Source organism: Sus scrofa, chromosome 7 (genome assembly GCF_000003025.6).
Source record: "Sus scrofa isolate TJ Tabasco breed Duroc chromosome 7, Sscrofa11.1, whole genome shotgun sequence".
Taxonomy (NCBI): Eukaryota; Metazoa; Chordata; class Mammalia; order Artiodactyla; family Suidae; genus Sus; species Sus scrofa.
The window spans coordinates 121193477-121198137 of NC_010449.5; the positions used below are offsets into that span (position 1 = coordinate 121193477).

Below are 4661 nucleotides of genomic sequence, written 5' to 3' on the forward strand. Positions count from 1 at the left end.
GATCTTCACAGTTCTTGTACTGGCATTTCACCGTGTCTGAAGTCCGCAGGGGGGTTACAGTGGACATGTAGCTCCCAGACAGGTTTTGAAGATCACGTATGCTCGGTACTAGGGAAATAGGGCAGGGGTATGTAGGAAGTGACCACGGTGATACACAGGCCACTGGGAATCCGACCACCCCGTGGGGTTTCCTTTTATGCTTCCTCCAATCGAAATAGAACATTCATTACGAAGAGACCCCCAAACCCAGGTCTGCTGACTCCTAGTCCAGTGCTTGTGATGGCTGGTGGGCCCTGAACTAGGGGTCTGGAGGCCTGGGTTTGCATTTCGCCAGCCTCAGGCCCAGCTCATGCTCCACAAGGCAGGAGTTGACTGTGGAAATACGTGGGTAGCTGGAGGCCTCCAAGGCCACGGCCATGGCCACTGAACCGGACCACCGTCATCCAGGCAACTCACTCCTGGGAAGGGGGTTCCTGGGTTGCTGAGGCCTTAGGAAGTAAAGCATAAATGCTTGCAGCATCCACCCCTGTTTGGGGAGATTTGAGAGGGAAATCAAGTACCTTGACCAGGCGGTAAGAATATTAATATGGAACGACTGATAGAAGACGGAGGACCTGCGTTGTGTTGTTTTTAAGAGATTGCAAGTGCCTTTAAGTTAATGTCGCGCTTGGTGCAGGTTGCATGAGCCTTGACTCCTTGGGGGTCCTTGGGAAGGGTCCCAGCGGCCTGGTACACAGTAGACATGCAATTCTTGAGCTTCCGAAAAGCTCCTGGGAGGGGAGCCCTGTTTCTGCAGATCCCGCCGGGATCCAGGTGGGGGAGCTGGTGCAGGGGCCCAGGCTGACCCTCCTCCCTGACCTCCAGGGCCTCCTGCTGCAATTAGAGGGGAGAAGTTAGGGGGGAGATGAGACAAAAAGTGAAGGAGTCACGGCCAAGTGAATGAGCTGGCTCCATGGGCCTCGCTATTACATCAGCCGCTGGGGTTTGTGTCTGTTGTTCTGCTTCGCTTCCCGAGGATAAAATTACAGCACACAATGTGCTTTTACAGACATGTCCTGTTCCACGGAGCCCCAAGACCCTCCCCCATCCCAGCTCAGACCCCAGCCTCTAAGGGGCTGGAGGGGCCCGACACAGGAGGACAGCAAGGGGTGGGGAATAGGGCCACAGAGGACTAGGGGTCAAGTCAGGCCACTGAAAGTGTGCAGCCAAGTTTTTATTTTGCACAGCTTTTATGCTTTCTTACCCACGACAGGTTGGTGTGGAAAACTTAGAAACACCAGCAGGTGGGAAAAAAAAAAAGGGTTCTTCATGTTCTCACTCTGGAATCTGTTGGAGTCAGTGACCGGAGGCTGTGCGGAGAAAGGCTGGGTGGAGCTCAAGGTTTCACAGGGCGGGTGAGGTGGGGTGGGGTGGGCGCAGGTGCAGGCCGTGTAGACCTCCTGGGGAGTTAGGCTGTGCTGGAGGGTACAGAGGGTGGGGCTGGGAGCAAGGGTAGGTGTAATTCCAGGGTGGAAGCCGCTGGAACAGGTTCCCGAGCTCCTGGGCAAAGACTGGCGGGAAGAGCTGGGCTGTTCCCTGACCCCCCCCCCCCTTAGAATAAAACCCAAGCTCAGGGTCTCAGAGCCCAGCGTGCCCTGGCCCCACCCTCACAACTCCAAGCTCACTCCCACCTCAGAGCCTTTGCACCAGCTGCTTCCACTGGGCAAGGGCATCTGCTCCCAGCCTTCCGAAGGTCATCTCCGGAACTCAGGTTCCCGCCCAATGCTCAGCTCCTTGAAAGGGGCTTGACTGGTCCCCCTGTCTAGAGTGGAGAGCCCCCCAGCCCACCCCCTCCCTACTCCCGCCCAGCTGCTCGAGCCAGTGTGTGTTCCTGTGTTTATCCTCTAGCGCTAGGATGTTGGCTCTACCAGCATGGGACCTTGCCTGTTTTTGTTTTTTTTTTTTTTTTTTTTTTTTTTTTTTTTTATTCTTCCTTTTTAGGGCCACACCTGTGGCATATGGACGTTCTCAGGCCAGGGGTCAAATTGGAGCTGTAGCCACTGGCCAGTGCCACATCTATAGCAACACTGGATCTGAGCCTCATCTGCGACCTGTGCCTCAGCTTGTGGCAACGCTGGATGCTTAACCCACTGAGCAGGGCCAGGGATTGAATCCGCATCCTCGTGATTATGAGTCGGGTTCGTTTCTGCGGAGCCACAACGGGGACTCCCCACTGAACAGAGCCTGGCACACGGCAAGGGGTGAAGGCCGGCAAGGAGCCCGTCCTGGGTGGGCGGATCTGGGCTCTGGTCCTGCCGTGTGGCCACAGGTCCCCGCTGCTTGACCTCAGGGATTGGAGTCACACAGGGAGGCAGCTAACCTGCGGATCCCAAGCCCCGCCTTGGCCCTCCGGGAGGCGGTGTGGCAAGGTCTGCTTTGAAACCGGCCATCTCCGAGGACAGGTTCAGGAGGCTCTGGCTCAGTTTTGCTCTTTGCTCTCGACTTGGACAGACCCCTCCTGGCTGTGTGAGCCTATGAGCCGTCTTTGCCTCAGGTTTGCCGTCTGTAAAATGGGTTCAGGAGGATTCGAGGGCCCAGAGCAAGTGAAGGAGCTCGCAGAGCCGGCAGGGAGCAGGGGCTGACCCAGCCCTGCTGTTGTTCTTCCAGAACAAAACCTGGCTCTCTGCCTTTGGCTGTCAGGGCACAGAGGATGGAAACAAATTAATCAGCCGAGGTACTGAAGTTTTTCCTAAAGGCTTCTTAAGTTCTGACCCCACAGCTGGGCTCCAGGTCCTGGCCCAGCAAAGTCCTCTCATGGCTGCTGCCCTGAACAGGTGGGGTGGCTTTGTGCTGGAGGCCTCGGGACCCAGCCATGGGTGCTGCCCAGTGGGTCTCTCTCCAGGTGGATAAACACCTGCCTTCTGGAAGTCCCTCCAGCCTCTGGGAGCGACTCCAGCTCCCCAGGGAGCGGGTCTGCTTTGGGCCTCAGAGGGTAGAGGGCCTGGGACCCCTTGAGGACAGCCAGCCAGCCAGCCTCTGGCGTCCACGGCGCCCAGAGTCCTCCTGCCGGGCAGACTCAGAGGAGCGGCTTCTCTCCGCTGAACTGATTCAGCCCCAAGGCGGTCACTGCGCTGCGTGGGTTCCTTGCGTCTTGGTTAAGTTGGAAACATTCCCTTTTCCCCGGTGCTACCTCCCCAGGTGAGCTGTGTTCTCCCCCCAGGTGAGCCGTGGTCTCCGCCATGCTCGGCTTGCCCTTGGCCTTGCAGTGGACCCGCAGGCAGGAGTGAGGGAGGCTCCGGCTGGCAGCTGAGGTGGCCAGAAACTCAAGATGGGCATATGATATAAATAGTCTTGGCAAGTGTGCCTGGGGTAAAAATAGAGCTAAGGGGATCTGCCGGGGCTGTCCCCAAAGGCCAAAGGGCTGGACCCCGCTTGGGTGGGGCCAGCTGGTCAGGACAAAGGGCCTGGGCTCGGGGAGCTCAGCCAAGCGTGGACACGGTGGGTGTTTGCTGCCCCTGGGCCAGGCCTGAGCTATGCCCTCTAGGGGCTCCTGCTGTGACTGTCCCAGGCTGACAGGCAGTGTGAGCAGGCACCCAGGGCTGTGGCCAGAGGAGGGCACTGTGCCCCCACCCAGGCTGGGATGGGGGGGGCAGGGGAGCGGGCAGGGAACGACCTGTACTGAGCCCAGAGGCAGGTCCAGAAGGTCCCGTCCCTGGCCCCAGAGGAAGCAGGCAGGCCCCTGGGGAGGCTGATTGAAAGGCCTTGGCATCCTAGAACCAAGAGCCCTGCCGTCCTTATTGGAACCAGAGTCGGAGCTCCCCTACCCCAGAACCTCTCCAGGTGGGAGGGGCCTCTGCTAGCTCTGTGTCCCCCCTCCCTCCTGTGGCTCCCTCTGTCCTACCTGTCTGGCCTCAGACAGCCACCCTGCCGGGCACATGAGCCAGTGCCCAACAGGGCAGCGTTTCCCCGGGGCAGCTGAGCTGGGAGGACCGTGCCCCCTCTGCCACCCACCCTGCTGCTTCAGGCCCCTCTGAGTTGCCACCACAGGCCCTTCCTCGGCCCCCCCTGGGTGCCTGATTCTCGGCTTCTGTGCCACTCGGCCGGGGCTGGCGGGGATCTGGGTGGGCCAGCCCTCAGGGCTGGTTCAGGCAGCACCTCGTCCCTGGCACTTTGTCCCAGCTCCTGCCCCACCAGGCCCGCTGCTTCCCCTGGACCAATGAGATGTGTACACGGGCTCTAGCCGGCGTGTTCCAAGCCCCTCCCCGTCCTGACCCTCCTTCAGCCTAACCCCTTGCCGGTCCTGTCCACACTGCGGACGCCCATGCAGGCAGGTGCTCCTGTGCTGCCTGTGAGTGGGTCCCCACCCTCTTCCGGAGCAGACACGACTGCATAAAGGCATTGAGGCTGCCCTCTGTTCGCTCTTGGGCCCCCGGGTCTGGGGGAAGTCGGGTACCATGTTGTGGGGACACTCAGGCAGTCCCGGGGAGGGGTCCAGGAGACCAGGATCTGACACCTCCGGCTGACAGCCTCGTGAGCGCCTCACCCTGGAGGGGTCCTCCAGCCCCACCAAGCTTCAGGTGGAGCAGCCCTGGCTGACAGCTTGACTACAGCCTCATGGGAGACCCCGAGCCAGAGCCACGAAACATAGCTCTTCCTGGATTTCTGGCCCAGAAAATGTGAGA

General features: G+C 59.8%; 1 non-coding gene across 1 annotated transcript; it reads left to right on the plus strand.

The window, feature by feature from the left end:
- Positions 244–323, plus strand: MIR345-1 (microRNA 345-1). The gene has a single exon (NR_038542.1). It is a non-coding gene; the product is annotated as a microRNA 345-1 (primary transcript).